This window comes from Haliaeetus albicilla, chromosome 12 (genome assembly GCF_947461875.1).
Source record: "Haliaeetus albicilla chromosome 12, bHalAlb1.1, whole genome shotgun sequence".
Classification (NCBI taxonomy): Eukaryota; Metazoa; Chordata; class Aves; order Accipitriformes; family Accipitridae; genus Haliaeetus; species Haliaeetus albicilla.
The window spans coordinates 13,793,633-13,811,648 of record NC_091494.1 but is presented as its reverse complement, the minus strand read 5'-3'; the positions used below and the strand labels follow the sequence as shown (position 1 = coordinate 13,811,648).

General features: G+C 39.2%; 1 protein-coding gene across 15 annotated transcripts in view; it reads right to left on the bottom strand.

The window, feature by feature from the left end:
• Positions 1-18,016, bottom strand: part of RAB27A (RAB27A, member RAS oncogene family) — a 36,687-nt gene that overhangs the window by 12,611 nt on the left and 6,060 nt on the right. For 6 of the 15 annotated variants that reach the window (XM_069798199.1, XM_069798188.1, XM_069798193.1 and 3 more), the window contains one exon: positions 10,042-10,159. The gene's annotated coding sequence lies outside the window, so the exon portion shown is untranslated. Of the gene's footprint in view, positions 1-266; positions 505-10,041; positions 10,160-10,277; positions 10,298-10,685; positions 10,831-11,178; positions 17,258-18,016 lie in introns of those variants that run through there. The other 9 variants (XM_069798191.1, XM_069798190.1, XM_069798192.1 and 6 more) reach the window with 7 other exon arrangements.

Here is an 18,016-nt window from a genome sequence, read left to right as displayed (position 1 = left end):
TGGGGACAGGGAACATGCTTTCTGAACCGGCCTTGCACAAAACATGCAACTCCTGTGCTGCTACAGAGCTGATGGAGGGGAGAAGGAAAAAAGAAGGCGGCACAAAGAGATGAATAAATGAAAACACAAGCCCCCCCCCAAAAAAAAAAGCATTGAGCTGCAAATAAAAATGTGTACACACACAGTGTAAAAGTCAGGAAATCTGAACATGCTCTTAATCAGACAGTCCTCAAGCACATCAGTTTAAAGTAAAGTATACCACTTACCCCAAACTCTGCTAAAGGAATAGTTAGGGCGCACTGGAGATAGTACTTCCAGTAGGAGTATTTTTCTAGCACCACCTCTTTAGCACACAGCCAAGAGGCTTACGTGTCACCTGTCTGCATTCATGTTGATAGGTGGTCAGAGATAAAGAGGTGTGCCTCATGTCTCCATGTCTAAGGAGGGTCCTGCCTGACAGCATGGCTGGGAAGCAATTACACAGTTCATATGGCCCATTTATTCCTAGAGGCAAACAGCATTTCAGAAAAGATTTGTGCATCACCTACCTAGGAGCAGACCTAAAGCATCTGCTAAATCACCCACGCGCCTTAATACAATTACATTGTTCCTAATGTGTTTTCATATAAAAATGTAATACTGATGGAGTATATGGATCACAGCTGTTTGGTTCCATTCATAGCTTTACATCCTTTTCTCTCAGGTGCAAGGAGGATACAGCAATCTCTAATGCAAACTACCGTTTTCTTTCTTTCTCTCTACAGACTCGAGGACACTGCGCTCCCCCATGGGTACCATGGTGAAAGCCATCTTTACCATAGATTTCTAAAGAAGAGAAAAATCATTCTTTGGCAAAGACTGAAATATAAGGCATTACATCTGACATGACTTCAGACCTGCAACACCAACCCATTTCACAGAGAAGCAATACATATTTAACAGAGGAAGCTTTCGGGGCTGGGGGGGGAGGGTGTCCTTCCCCCACTACACCACCTAACCAGCCCTCCTAAGAGCAAAAAAGCCACTATTCTCTATGAAACTACTCAAATAAAACCATTTCTTTGACTCAACCAACTCTCCCTCCTCATACCAGGTGAAATGACTCTCTGTACAACTCGGACATCACCCCAGCATTCTGGACCTGCAGCGTAGCCAGCCATAAAGCCAGTGACTAACATGGTAGGATATACCACACAACTATAAAGAGACATACTAATTCAAATTTGTCAAAACACAGATATCAGACCAATAATTAATTCATATTTTAAGATACCACAGAATTTCATCACATTGTCCTTTTGCGGATGGACAGTAGACACCCAAGGGTTACAGTTAACTTTTAACAATGTCCAACTTCTACAAGCGTCACTGAGCTTTCAGGTAGATCTTACAAAAAAGAGTTGTGTCTTGGCCGTGCCTTCTCCGCTTGGGAAAACCAGATCCCACTGGAATATTGGGACATGTACTAGGCTGTGTCCTAGGGGTAGAAACCAAACTGTAGTGAAGTCTGCATACTCCCCCTGCAATGGAGATCCAACCCTCAATGGATGAAGGGATCGCAGTGAAGGGGTTACATCCCTTGGCATCTATCACAGCAAGAGCAGTGTGCAATAGGCGAAAAAGTTGGAGTCTGCTTAAGAAGGTTCCACTGTATTCACATCTAATCGAGCCATATTTGTAACTATACCATGAAAAAGTCAACGCTATTTAGAGTTCAAAAATGCTTTGCAAATGAAGGTTTCTCCAAATACGGCTTTATTCTTAAAAAGCAGTTGAGGCTGCACGCTTACGATTAAAGAGTTGACATGGGCATTGGGGGAGGAGGAGTCCAAATCCTACACAGACAGAAAAGGAAGATACTGCAGGTTTCTTGATGGACAATGTGTAAATACAAGTACATGGTAATAAGGCATTTTTACAGGTTTGATCATTCTGCAAGTGCAAGTAAATTCATACTAAAAAGGCTTCTCAGCCAGGCACTACACAGACTTAAACAACTTCAAAAGCTGTTTTATAGGTCACCTGATCTGTTACAGAAGAAGCACTGAGAAAGTGATCTGGACCTCAGAGGAGTCAGTTCACTAATCCTGTCATACAGCACTCCTATCACACTACAGCAAGCCATAACAACATTCTTGCCTAGCGTGGGTGAAGCGTAGCGAACGGCCTCACCCTGCTCTGAGGCTTCAGCAGCACCTTAATGTTTGCAGAACAGGTCACCATCAGACGCTTGCCAGCTCTATCAAAACAAGGCACAGAAAGTTAATGTTCCTGCTTAGCCAACACTTTATTAGAAGCGCCTTTGGCTAAAAGCTGCCAGATACGTACAAATGTAATATGAACAAATTATGACAATAATTTTTTATAAATTCAAGTAACTGCTATGCTGGGGGGAAAGAGTTAATAAATAAGCATTTTACTGAAATATTCTGAGCTGTGCTATTTTTTTCTTAGGAAATATTTGACCTGGCTTGCTTTAATTTTGGCCAAAATGACACTTCCTGCAATTTCTGGGACTTTCTGTAGCATAAATAACAAGAAAGAAAATGCCTCTTCCTCTCATGCGAGGAAGAGATTCAGTTGCTCTGAGCATTTATCTTTTGGTTACTCTCAGTCACGTCACTTGACATTTTACTGTTATGACCTTTTTAGTTTCAACTATAGAGGAATTCTAAGGAACTGCAAGATCAATGTCTAAGGATTGCCTTTTTCCTGGAAGGATCTAAGTCATTTTAGGGGTGCTCAGGACACATATAGGAGTCTACAAAAATACATGCAAAAAAACCAGGCTGTGAGGCTTTAGCTTCCAAATGCTGATGTCACTTCTATCTCAGCCGAAGTTGCTCTAGGACACTTTGTCAGCTGTCAGCATTGCTAGAACTGCAGAATTTTGCAGAGCAAGAACTGACAGGCACACAAAGCACTCTGAGAATGAGTTATAATGGGAGATGCCAGGCATAAAATCATGATCCAACCCAAAAAGGGGGCACAAAAGGGGTAAGTGAAGCAACAGGTCTGCAGATGTGGTGAGAACCTTACACAACAGGGCGGGCAAGGAAACAGCAGATTCTGGATTTCGTTTCCAGAAAACCAGGGGAAACTGGGAATGGAGAAGCCAAGAAAGGAAACAACAGTTAGTTTTGCAACTACATCTGCATTTCAGCATAACCAAACCAACGAAAAGGAGGCTAAATTTCAAAGAATGGCTCAGTTACATAAAAGAATGAAAGGCAGCATGAACTGCAAAAAAATGGAAAATAAAACCAGGTATGTTGCAGGAGATGCTCCAACATCATCCACCCAGAAGTATCTCTGCGCAGTTTCAACTTCTCTGCAAAAAGCACAGCACTATCTCTATTCCCTCAGCAGTTTCTAACATTTTCATGCTTCATGGTAAGAAAATACTGTACATAAATAAAGGTTTGCAATGGTATCTGAGCAAAACAGTTGAACTCTCTCAGAGGACCTGTCCCCCTCCTGGGAACGAGACCTTTTGCCTCCCAAGTTACCTCTTTGAACTCTCATCAGAAGTTGCTTTCAAGTTGTAGCAGTGAAACAAACATCTGTACCATGTGAATAAAGTCCAGACTAGGCTGGGAAAAATAAAGCTTTTTTTTTTTCTTTTCTTCTTTTTTTTTTTTAAAAAAAAAACCAGCTCCATACTACTTACTCCTTCCTCAACCATTCAACTGTTCCTCAAATAAATACATTAAGCCACAATGCCTTAGCAGTTAATGTGCCATGCTTTTTCACTAACTTATAAACAGGAAATTCAGAGCAATGCCCACCATCCTTCTTTGATGTGACAATTCTGACCACTTTGGGACCCAGCTCATAGCTTACCCATAGCCTAACCTTACCATTTGTAACACATCACTACACTGTACCTGCTCCTGACAGCATCAAGGAATTATGAATTACAGTCTTACATAGATTTACACAGTTTCCAACTCCTTCAGTCAACACAGGAGCCACCAGGATTTCGCCCACAAAACTGGTCGTATTCACAGAAGGAGGGAAATATCCAGAAGTTTTCCCACCCACTCATTCAGCAACACTTCCAACTCCAGAAGGGTAAGGAAAAAGAGCACACTTCTATTTCTGCCCTCAGAAACAGCCACTGAGAGATAAAGGAGGAGATAATAAGAATCACACAGGATCATAAGAATTGAGTATTTCTTTAAGGTACGGTTTGGTTTTCCTGGAGATAACAAAAATCTCCAGCAGACAGCTAGAATAAGCAGACACGTGAAAAATCAGAATAAAAGGAATAAGAAAAGGTAAGAAACCTAAAAACTGAAAAAGGAAGCAATTTCATATGTGCAGTTAGAATATGAATGAACAGACATCTCTGGGAAAACATGTGCATGTACTCATGCTAAAGACAGTATTAAATTTTATGCCTTGCCCATGTGGGTGATTCAGTAGGCTGCAATACACATTAGTCAGCCCAGATTCTTTGTTTAAGCCCATTAAAGCACACACTGTAAACAGCCAGAGGAAAATATTTGCAACTTCTTTAAAAATATATTATTTTTTTTCTCCTCCAGGGCAGGAAGGTTCTCAGCTGCCTTCCACCTTGTTCTATAGGACAGATACCTGGAATACAGATAATGATTCTCCAAAAGGTCACACCGCCAAGCTTATGAAGGATACAAGATACGTGCTGCATTAGAAGGAAATAATCTGGCAAAAATAAATTATCATGATTAGGTCAATTAAAAGTCTATGGAGGTGGTCAGGCAACAGACAACCTGAAGATACCTCCTAGTCACTGTTAGATAACAGTGAAACCCACACAAATATGATACAAATGGGACTATAAAACTGCATCATTCATCTAACATGATGTGGGCAGGCGTACAAAGGGGTGAGGCAGGAAAGAATTTCAGTGCAGAATTTAATTTACCTTTTCATCCTTTGGATTGGGAAATATCTGCTTCGCTTGTTTTTCATAGGAGGGAGGTAAACTCTGTTCCTTGCTAACTCTGGGTTTTGATTGGAAGATGCAACAAAAGTTACTCTTTTTTGCAGCTGCTACCATTCTTTAGCTTTATTGCTTTTCTCTAACATTGCGATCTGTCCTTATTTTTGGTGCACGTTACTTGATTTAGTTCAACAATAACAGGAGGGACACAGTATACAGCATTTCCTACATTTTGTTCTGGCTGTTTATTCCTCAGGAAGTTAAAAGTTTTCTCATTACTTAGATGACATTGAAGTATCCAAAGATTTTTAAGTCCATCAGAAGTTAGTCTGTCTACACTTGCCAAATGAAAACAGCTAACCACAAGGCATCGTGGCCTTTTGGAGCAGGACTGATGTGTCAGATCACACTTCCAGCCACAGTGAAAACATCCTGTTCCTCAGAAAACTTACTGGTTATCAAAGTTATTGACTGAAGAACTAATCAATACCCATTTCTAATGAGCTGGAAGATCTCTATTATCTATGAATACTGGGCATGACATTAAGAATAATAAGTTATTTGTGGAAATATTTAATCAGAAGGGTTTCTTAAATTGATCTAGCAAGAAGGGGAATATAAATTTGTAGTTATCTGTGGGAAAGCACGGGAAACTGTCAGTTGAGAAAAACCCTGTCCAGTAACTAGAAAAGGTTATTCTTTCTACTCCTTAATCTCAAATCCAATGTGATTGGACTTGAAATGCAAGGGACAGTCAGAGATGCTAAGCAGGGAAGTGGTACACATGGATGGAGACAGAAGGATGTATCTAGATTGATAAAACTGGCTCACAGCTAGCATTGACTTCTCCCAAGCTTTTAAAAATCATAACATCTTGACAGAAGCATCCTTGCAGGCGCCAAGCTCATTGGGCCTACTCCAGATCATGCTGGCAACCACTGCCATGTGGAGACAGTCAGAGCACTGCAGGCTGGCAGCATGACACTTCAAAGAAATTGAGAGATGGGTCAGTCATGAATAATCTGCTCTTAAGAGGTCTCAAAAAGGAACTGAGCCTTTGATTTCACAGTCTGTAATGGCTACAGTCTGAGAGAGAGATTTTCAGCCAGTACTCGGCAGGATTTTTTAGTAAACACGTCTGGAAATAGTAAGCATCATATATGATGCTTCCATGTTTCATAAACGCTATGAAAAAGTTAGAAATAACTTGCTGAGAATACTCTGGGCATAATTTAACTTGTCCATTACATAATAAAACACCACTTCTGCCTGAAACAGAGCACAGCAGTATTCAATAGGACACAATCTGTTCTCTTCAGGAAGTTACTAACATGCAACAGCAAAGCAGAAATCTTGATCTGTGACAGCAAGACACAGTCATTTTGGAGCACGCTTATGGCTCAGAAGTATCGTTCTTAAACTCTTCTAACAAAGCAAAGCTGAAACAACAGGTTTGGGTTTTTTTTTCCCTGCAAGAATTGAAAAATAAGACCATACTTTCAACAAGTCACTGAATCTTCCACTTGAACTGCTCCAGAACTGTAGCATGTATTAACACTGTCCAAGCTTTCTATTGAGGCTCTGCAGTCTGCCAAAATATTCAGACAGTGCTTTGGCAAAATGTTTGCTTCAATTTGTATCCTAGCACAGCTTGTTTTCTAGAGCCTCAGGGAAGGGGTAATTCAAAAGAAGCACCGATTAAGCGGGCTGAACTGCACAACACAAAGCTTCCATTCAAAAAGCCTGCTGTTTTTCAACCTGAGTTACCAACACTATTTATCTTGCTACTCTGATCAGAATCCCATATTATAGCATGAATTATAGTTAAATCTTGATGTACAGCAAAGACTGCTCAGATAAAGAGCACAGCAAACTAGAATTTCTTACACTAATTCTTGTCATGGAGGTATGCGTAAGCCCTGCAAGGAAAGCAAAAAGAATCACAAGTCTAATGTCACAGTTTGCCCTTACTATTCATTTTAGCTATTCCCAGATTGAGGGAGGGCCCCAAGATAGCTGTAGAGTAACACCCCTGGCTGAAACCTGGCAGCTGTTGCCAGCTTTTCATGTTGTAGATGCCTTCCTGCAGAATTCTTTCATAACATTTCATGTAGACACACAGTGTCCTTAAGTTTTGCTTTAACTGACCTACAATAACAGGCAATTTCCTACCTCTCCCCCCAGAAGTCTTAATTAAAATTATTATTCAGATTGTTTCTGCTATAGCTAAGAAATGGCTTAGCAGCAGTGAGCTTTTAGAACAACCACCTCTATAACCCGAGTTCCAGTAAAAATATACAAAGATAGGCTAAGAAAATAAATTGCCAGTCAGACTGCTCTAATTGATCCAAGCAGTGCAAGTTCCCCATAGGAAACTGCGTCAAGGAATGCATATGTAGTTTTCATACCACGGTGGATTCAGACTGCGTTCTTGACTTGACACCAAGTATAAAACTTTGCGTACTTATGCAGACTCTGAAAACGTCACGCAAACTGACGAACTAATTTCATGTAATGATTTGCAATTTTTTACATTCTACATTATGAGTGAGAAAGGCATCAAACCTCTGAAATGAAAAATGGGATATAAAGGGTGAGTAGATATGAAATAATCTATTCAGCTACACACTTCTGTGCACAAGTCACAAGAAACTGGTAGTATGCAATGGTACTGTCCAACAAGAGTTTCTATTTGAAAAGACTCATTCGAGTAGGCACTGCTGTTTCGTCTTCTATTAAAATACTGACTTTGGCTTGCAGTGTTTGGTTTGATTTTAAACCAGTGCATATGAATTCCCACAGAAGGAAATAAAAATCCAGTAATGACATTTCAGTAAAAACAAATTCAGTATATGAAAAAAGAAAATCTCAGTTAGCACTAATCAGTACAGCTGCAGTGCCTATAGTGGAGCTACGCTAACATACACCAACCCACCCCCTCCCAGAGAATTCCTACCTCACCAAGATGCCTGTTCTGCTTCTGTTTATACCAACAGTTGCACCATAATGCATCAATACTGAATTTTTGTAAAGAAACTTTATCCCTATGACACACTGTTTAAACAAAATTCAGAAGTAGGAGCTATATCATTTCCTAGTTATGAAGCCAAACATTTTAGAACGAAGAAAAGTTACTCTAACTTCTCCTCCTTAAAAAAGTTATTTCTAATTCTGTTTAACTAGAGCTTATTTCCCTCATTCCACTAGGAAATGTTCCAAGTCTTTTTCCATTAACAGTTTTTAAGATTTTTTTAGTTCATTCTTTAAATCTTGTATAGTTTCAGAATTCTTGTTGGTTGTCGTTTTTTCAGTATTTTTTTGGAAGGAAAAAAAACCCCAAACAATTTCTCTTTGATGCCACTCTTAGTGGCATGTTTAAAGAATTCCAGCTGAATTAGATTTGTAGTTTGCTTTACCAGGCTTAATTACTAGTGGTGTTTTGTTTAAGATAGTGTTGTAAACGAAAGACATGCTGAAAAAGAGCAAATATACTGAAACCCACTAGGAGTATGGTGAGGGAAAGGGGGCAGCACCACATGCTAGAATATTGTTTTGCTCTATACAACAGAATCCCAGCATTATAAAAATTTAATCCTCAAATAACTTAGGCTCTTAGAAATCACTACCCTAAAGTGTGCTAGAGATTGTTTCTGTAACACACATTCAAAATGCATATGTAATGCAATAATTGAGAAGTGTTATGTAACAGTAAATTACTATGAGGCAACTAGAGCAACAAATCCATCCAGCACAGCACAGAAAAAAACACTAAGTCAAGCATCAGTGTTTACAAAAATCCTTCTTCCCACTTATTTTTTATAAGCTTTTTCCTATACTGAGGATGTCTATAAGGAAACAGCAAGAAAACATATTTATTTAACTACATTTATGAATTTGTCACTTCTTTCTCATAAACACAAGTCAACGGGTGATGATCAGGACTAGAAAAATCATCTTAAGGTACTCGCTGCAAGACATCAGTTAAAACCCTGGGAAAGATTTGTGACCTTCCCACAGAAGTGGAGGAGAACACTGTTTTCTGTTCTCTGAACAACTTCTCCTTGGCTATTTACAGTCTACAAAAACTGGAGTTTTGGTCCATGGTTAGAAAAATGCTGGCAAACACATGGGCTAGAAAGGATGCCCGACTACAAATCCATGCTTGGGGAAGCAAGGAATGACCTAGTCAGATGGGCATATACATTTTGAGTTTCTTCCAGAGGAGGTACAAAACACATCCCACCCCCATATTGCCTTTACTATAATTAATTTTAGGATTGAAACCATTACTATATGATTGAACGAGGAATGTGAACTAGATGAGCTCTCATGGTTCCTGCAGTCCAATTTCTTTTGCTAATTAAAAATAACAGGCTGTGCAAGACACCATTTTTATTCCTTTTATCATCAATACATTTCGTATACCTGAGAACAAACACGTTGGTGCACAATCCAGTTAAAAAAACCACCATTCGAAAGGACTGTTTTATTAAGTATAATTTATCTTTATATGTTAGTAAGAACACAGGAATAAATAGAGGGGGAAAAAGTTCAAGCAGTACAACATTTAGAAATACTGAGTTACTTTGTTCTGCATTATGAAATGTTATTTGCGCAGTACACTTCACTATCAAAGGTCTAATTCCACCTCCTAACTGTAGAATGAGTTTGACTTAACACAAAAGGAAATGTAGGCTGATGACTTGGGACCAGAAAGGGCATGTTATGGTTACCGAATCCAGTCACTGGTCACTGCAGTCATTTATTTTAATCTTGTTGATAAACTTAGCCAGGTTTGTGTTTAAATCTGACCTATTTCTTTGTGAAAAGCAACGACCAAAGACGTACCAAAGAGCTGCAGTTTTGCAATTTAAACCCAAAGCCTATGTTTTACATAAGCCAGTATACTTCCCAGTTTTAAGTTTACTTCCCCCCCTAGAACATGAGGATGCAGCAATGCTGAACTCAAAATATTTCAGGCAGTTTGTCAAAAATACAGCAACATTGTTTCAAAGCTCTTAACAGAGGAACAGCTGGCATACAACTATCAGCTCAAGGAAAACAATGTAATCAATCTTATGAAAATAAATAAAAAAGAGAAAGTGTTTACATACCTCTGCTTAACAGCTGCAAAAGGATCTGTAGTTTTCCAAGAGTACTTCAGTGACAAGTTTCCTGACACAGTTCAGATCTCTTGAATACCATAGTCATGCAAAAAGAGCCGTTTCTCACCTACAGGTAGTATCAGCAGAGAAAGAAAATATAAGCAAAATAGTGTAGTTCAGAATAATAGCTCTAAAATTTGCACTGACATGCAAATCTGACAGCCCCACACAAGCACCCTAATTACATTCAGCTGCTTGTCATGTGGTCTTGCTGACCGATCAAGTGATCTCTTTTCCTCCTCTTAAAACTAAGCAACGTAGTTAACTAGATCTCCCTAAACCATGTAACAAACATTGAGTTTTTGCTTAAACTACTGACCCTCCCTCTTCTTGTCATAGGGAGAGGAAGTTGCAGTATGTTTCATTACAAAAAAATAGAATAAAATACAGCAAACACAGTAGTCTACTATAATGAAACATGGTAAGCACCAAATGCTCCCAAAACCTAATGCATTTCAATTTTGAGGCTGGTTTTATTTTATGCCTTTACAGATGGCAGAAGAAAGTTACCAGTAACAAAATTGATGAAGAGACCTGAGTGAGACCACGTGAGAAGGAGCTGGAAGGATTCAGGTGGGCAGTGGCAGCAGTACCTGGGTCTTTGTGGGCATCCCGCATCCAGCCCCTTCTGCTGAACCACTTCCCATGGCAACAAGCTCCGACGAAAGACCAGAGTTAAGATGTTGCCAGAAACTTTCTGAACCACTGCAGCTAAATCTTCAAGCCTCCCCCTCAATCCTAAGAGACATACACAGACATTTTACACATCTAAATAATCTCAACAAAATAAAGTTACTGATTTAACATGTAAACCAACTCGTCCTCAACGAGCCCATTCATCAGGGCTTGTTAATACAGGCACCCAACAGGCAAGATTCACGTGTCTGGCCACGTTAGGGCACTGGTGTCTGCACCAAGGCACTCGCTGAAGAGAGGTCCCTGCGCTGGGTCCGAGGGATGAGAGAGGAACTACACAGCCGCCTGCAGTCACCACAAGGCCTCGTTCCCTCTCACAGACGCCTTTGACATGACAGATGCTGACAGTAGAGGACTGAAAGGTGTGCACAAGGCAAGTTTTGCACTTACAATGTAAGATTTAGCAGATGTGAGCTTTTACAGAAGACAGGTTGCCTTGCACAACCCTTTCTTGCCTCAGTTTCTTTCCTAAACAGTGTTTCAAGAGCAGAGAAGTAAAAAAGGAAATTAAAAAGGTTTCTAAGGCTACTCTCCAGTCTTATCATTTAAGTAGTGCTGCAGACGGCCTGCTACAAAATTTAACGTATCCATAATGCATTCATCTACCAGTAAGGAAAACAACTCCACAAGCCCCTTAATTCACTTGTCTCAATTACCTTGCCTCCTTTCCCACAAATCAAGGCAATTTTTATTGCCCCTCCCTTAGTAAACATCTAAGTTCTGTTATACAGAGTTGGCAAACAACCATCTGTGATGGAACACTTTTTCATGCCCTGCCTTAGCATTTTCCCAGATTTAACTAAAATCCATTTCTTTGACATTTTGTTACAGGTTATAATTTTTAAAACTCTACCCATTCTTGGCTCATTCCAATCTCCTATAAATTTCACCACAGTTTCAGAAGAATATAGAACTCCCTTTTTTGCTCCCACATGCAATAAAAAAGTTTGTGTTCAATTTTCAGCAACGTGAACACTTTTAATCTTTAACTGCTTTCCTGATCGATACCAGCATATTTGCTTACTGTGAAGAAATATTCAGACCACAAGCACCCAAGAATTTCTGGTAACTGCTCCAGAGTGCAGAAGGAGGAACAGGGCAAGAAATGTTGACAGACAAAGCAACAACTCTTTTGCCATGGTGCTGTTTGCAGACAGCGCTGGGGGGTGGCTACACACACTGAACACAAACTGCCTGTCTGGAAGTCTCAACCAGCAATGTAAACAGAGTTCAAGCCCCTCCACACAGTAAGATTTTTGCCATCTTTAAGGGGAAAGCAATTCATAATTTCCAGACTTCAGCTTTTGATTTCAGGACAAAACAAAGCTTCTTCACTTTCCTCTTACCAACCTGGTGTGAGGAATACCAACCAATTTCCACTTCCCCCTTCCAGGAAAGGGTTTTATCCAAAACAGTAAGACTTTGCTAGGAAGGTACAACTGAAATAAAGCTTATTTTCTGAGGGTGACGTTACATTGATTTCACACTGCAGAGCTAGTACCAAAACAGAGGGCTCCGGTTTACAAACTGGGAGGACATCAATGTTTGGTTATTTAAAGTATCTGTTTTTAAATAAACACATTCGCAGGGTCTCAGCAAATGCTGCACAAACAGCTGAGCCAACCTTACTGCAGTGGCAGGAAACAAGCAAATGGTACAGCAGCAGCTGGAACAGGAACCACTGCAGCCAGCCCAAGGTAAGCCTTCCTCCCACTGCTACCCAAATCTTACGGGGTTTTAAGAGCTTGGACATTTTCTAAGTTTATGTAGGGGATCAAAATTACACCAGTAAAGTCCTGAAACTATGAAATCTACTTTTGAAACTACAGCTCTACAAAGGAATGGCCACCTATTTAGTTATTAAATCTTCCCACAGTTTTCATGAACAAATTTTATGAACAGGTTGTATAAACAAGATGACCTGAATGCATGGAATTTATGGCCGCCTTGTAAAAATTATCTATGCTATACAGGCCAAGGAATTTAGGAGGAAATTTGAGGAGAGTCAAACACGGTGGACAGTGTGGAACATTCTTCATCACAACTATCGTTTGCCTTCATACATTCCATGCTCTTGAGAAAAGCTGCAAGTGTCCAAACTGTCCTGTAGCAGGTGTTTCCTCTAGAAGAAAATGCTGGATTGTTACCTGTCTGACCACGGTTCTTGCAGGAATTAAGACAACTGCCACTGGAGACAGAAATAGGGGAAGAAGAAGATCTAGCAACAGTCCATTTCAGATGCTACAGCACAACTCATCACTGTTTTCAAAGCCAAAAGCTGTGCTTAACATCAGTGTCAACTGCCTCCACTCTCCCCACTCCTCAATTACCCAATTTTGTTGGCGGTCTCCTCTTCCACACTCTGAAGTGAATGGCTTTTTTGAACACACACTAAAAATTCACCATGCCCATACCAACAGCAATAGTTTTCACACATGCATTCAACAGATGACTTGCAAGTCTATCGAATGAAAACCAACCAGCAGACAGCCAAGGGTAATGTTACTTGTTAGCATCCACAAGTCCTATCCGTGCCACAAAACCTCTACTGGCAATCAAAGATGAAACTTGAAAAAATGCAAGAGGGGAAAAAGCAGCCACTGGGACACACTGCCTATGAATTGATTCACATATGTGGTGGCAAACTTCAAGAAAAGCCAGAGAACATGCTATACAGCAACTGTTTCACAGTGAGAGAAATACCCTACAATAAACAAAAAGAAGAGATGAGAAAAAAGTAAATAGGAAAAATATGAATGTATTAATTGGTACAGGCAGATTCCTACAACTGTAAAACAGAATTGCAGTTATTTCCTTGGAAGAAAGTCAGCTTCTCACGAAAAGACACTCTGGAAAAAATTAGAGGGGCTAATGGGATGCGCTGCAAAGGAAAATTGACCAGCTGTCATGTGAATGAGCTTGCTACTTACTGCCACAGCAGTCCATAAATGCAGTAACATCCCAATACCTCAAGATAGAGCTAAAAAGACCTGAAAGGAGGAGACAAAATCCTTTATATTGATTTTTCTGCTTTCCTCTCACCAATATCCTTCCAAGAAAAAAGAAAGAAGACAACCCACAGTCAGAAGATCAGCTTTCACACCAGAAATTAATCATGAAATAACCCTTCAGTGATTAAAATGAAAGTAGGTCAGGCAGTCCTTCCCTGCTACCCAAAAGGCACATCTGCTAAATATTTAGTAATACTACAGATTAAAGTAAAACTTTCATGTTTTGTTCTTTCAACTATAAGCCAATCTAGGCAGTTTCTAGTAATGGTGACGGAGCTTTCTTTTAGCATTGTAAGAGATAAGTATTGGTATGTTTAAGGTCAGTAGCATTTTACACAGAAAAGAGTTTCTTAAAAATAATCCCCTCCAAGAGAAGCTCTAAATGACTAACTTCAAAGAGTTACCAGGGTCTCTTCAAGAATAAGAAAAAGTTAGCACTAAAATAATAAAAAAATCAAAAGCATCAATTTTCTTTTCATGAAACATCACACTGCCTACAGACAGGAATCCTTCCTAGCAATTAGGCACTCAACATCAGCACTTCAGAAAACTTTATAGACCAAACTCTTGTCATCTTTTTCACAAGAAAAACATCAGAAGTTTGCTTCCTGAAATAAAATTTGCTTACATTTGAAGAACCTGTTAGTATTTCAGAAAAGACTAGTAAAATTACAAACAAGCAGATCTAATTGATTTGTCAATTCTGTTGAACTGCAAGTTTACTGCCTCCACGTCACTTTCTATTAATGTCAGCATAGGCACAGTTTATCCTGAGGCAAAGCCAAGAGTGTAGGTGCTTGCTCCAGATCTGAATGAAAAGGGAAAGAAAAAACATTTTAAATTCCTGAATCAGGCACGCTCTCTCTTATTACAGTTCTGAAATATTAGAAAGGAAACAATAGAAAAAAATATAGTGTCCAGGTATAGGGTGTTAAGACACCAACAAATGGTGCATAAAAAGGTCTGTATTTAAAACGGCAATAAAATGTATTAGTGTAAGAACAAACATGATTATTCATTTTGACTGAAATGAACAAATTTGATCCTTTTGCATGTAGGAAAGTATTTTGGCAACATTCACACTATTCATATTATATCACCTGTACTTAGAAGAGGAATATTTAACCTAAAGATGGATGAATTACTCGACATGCTACAGCTCTTCTGTCAGATGCTGGTTCCACATTTTAGAAAATTTACCAAGTAGGTGCCTGACTGCATGAAGAGAGCACCTAGAACAGTAATGCATGCAGATAGAAGCGACCCTACATTTTGGTAAGAAGCTGTAAAACCACGCTAATAATTCAATGTCTCTATCTTCAGTTTGAAGAACTACAAATCTCATTTTAGATCAATGACCTTTATCTACATGTTAGAAGTGTTGATGACTAAGTGTATTTTTTTAAATAAAAACCGTAGTAGCTTTACAGGAAGCTGTTGTACCAATGTAAAGGAACATGTGCACTACAGCTTCCTTAGAAAGGATTTTCAGTGGTTTACAATCCTGTAACATTAATATAGTTTTGAAAGTTGCTTTGATATTTTTATTCATGCTTAGGCTTAACCAATATGCATTTGTTCTTTGCACTACCCGATCCAATGTCATTGCCAAGTAAAAGACACTGCTTTTTAAAATGGATCTCAGCAAGTTCCAATTTGGACACAGCTGGGCTTTCTTTCCAGCACAAGAAGATCCCATTCACATCTTTTGTAAACCTACTTAATAGGACAAATGGTCCTTCATTTTCCACATAAGCTGACAATAGTGCCTTTTCCACTTTACATTTGCTCTCAGGAGGAAAAATTGAAAGGGTGGTTATTTGCACTATTTGACAGATATAGAAGCATACCTCTTCTGAGCTACAGAAAAGTATTCCTTTTGTCCTGTATTATTGTTTGACCTTCCATGCAATGAAGCATATGAAACCTTACTAAACACCTGTGATGCCTCTTTTTCTCCTCTACCATTTCTTAAACCATGAACATCATTAACACTAGAGCTCCTTCATTTCCACATTTATTCAGTGACTCCCTACATTAAGTATGACTAACTTGACTGGTTGATCTTACTTCCTTCAGAGTGTGCAAGAGGAATGGATGGGCTTGTAAAGGTGGTCATTCTGGAGTACATTACCAAAGTAGGTCTTTCGGTTCCATTGGCCCTATGCCACTCCCTGTGCAACTCCCAGTTAAGAAAAATGTTACTGCTCCCATTCCTTGTGATCCCTCAGGATGCTAGGCTGAAGATAAACTCCCTAAGGCTCAACACACCACACTGCGAATGCAATAAGGACCTCTTGGAGCAAAGCTCCAAATTTGCAATGCAAAAAACAAACCTGAAATGAGGACATTTTCCTAAGGAAACAAAGCTTATTACAGAAAGGGGCAGAGACATTGAATTTCTCTAATTTCTCTTCTCCCCAAACATTTAAATCTGTTGATCAGTTTTAACACCCCTTCACAGAGCAGAAGCAGCCACAAAGCTATGAAGTTCCTACACACTTTGTGAAAAACTGGCAGCTGGATAAAGGAAGGAGTGAGATGCATGCCTCCACTGAAAGCTGGCAGTTACAGTTTTTCAGTTCTGTAAGGGGTAGCCACTAGCTGGCCAAGTTGTATATGCATTGCCCCAGACTAGCCGCAGCACATACTGCCACAATCACTCCATTTACATTTACTTTCAATTTAGATTTAAAGACATTTTCTCTTTAAAAGCAAATAAAATTTAAGCACATCTGTTATTAAAAATAAAAAGTTAATAGAATAAAAACTAGTTGAGTTTCACTGTGTTAGCAGTTCAAATTTGGGGGTTTTTTTGTGGTTTGTTTTGCTTTTAAACCTAGCAGAAAGCATGATTCTGCTTTTGCAGCACACTCTTTTCATAGGTCTTCCAAAGCTTGCTTCTGCTGACACAGTGCAGGATCTCAGGCCCTGTCCTGTGCATTGGGTGCTATATCCAAACCAACAATTCTACAAAACTATCAAAAAAAGATTTATAGTCACCTCTTCTACTTCATAGCTAAAGAACATTAAAAAAACTACTACTTCAACAACTCCAACTTAGGGCTACATTTATCCAAACTAAAATTATGAGAGTTTTGCTACCAAATTCAGAAGAAATACAATCAAATTCAGACAGTACTGTCTTTAAACTTCTGTGACACCATCTCTGTACAGAGATGTCTATCCTGACACTATTCTGATGCAAGAAAGAATATGGAAAAATTAAGTATAGCCAGACAGTTCATGCCCCAGCAGAAAAGACCTGTCAAGTTGAATCATTGTGGGAGGAAAAAGTCAGCAGAGTATGTGCTGTTAAGTGCACAGGACCTTAAAGTTTTGGATGAGAAACACTCTGTTGCAAACGGATGATACCAGCAGGACTAGAATCTAACGTGATACCTGTATTTTGGGTCACATGCAGTCATGCATAAAGTTTGTTTTGGAACCAAAGTCGGGGGGGGGGGGGGGGGGGTGATTAACATTTGCAATTGAAAAAAAAAAAAGACCAACTATCCTACTTTTTGCTATAATCCGCATTCTGAATGTTAGCTAGGCTTCCAAGTAGACTTGGAAAGCACCACCCACTGGCAATAACTGTAACAGCAATTCATCTCTCATGCAAACCTTGCATAAAACAGCTTTACAGCACAAGTAACTTCCACAACTGCTAGCTTCAAGTTGTATCCTAAAGCTTTCAAAATAAATCGCACTCCATGTTAGTCATGCAATTATCAGCAATGACTTGCAGGAGGAATATAATTTCCCTCAGCAACTACTAATATGAAACATTATACTTGCAAGACTGGCAGAGACTCGCAAGAAAACCAGAAAATTTGCTTTTTTTATCATAAAAATGAATCAACTTTTCTTTTCCTCCTACCCAACATACATGCTTTATTAGTCCTTATCACTGATAGCAGCCTTCAGCCTAGTCAAAATATTCCCATTCCCCAAAAATTGTTTTCTTCCTTTTCAGTTCATAGAGCAACCTTTTTTACTTATAGCTCTTTGACTGAGCAGCTAAAAGAACCAAATGAAATATCCAACATTTATGAAAATAATGAGATAGACCCTCAAAGTGAAACTCAGTTGACTTTCGAGAGCACATGCTGTTCACTTTCATGGTTGTATAGCAGCTACTGTGACAGCACTGCCATTTTGAAGTTGTTTAATTAGAAATGGGAGGATGCCTTTAAAACAGTAGTACTTCTGCA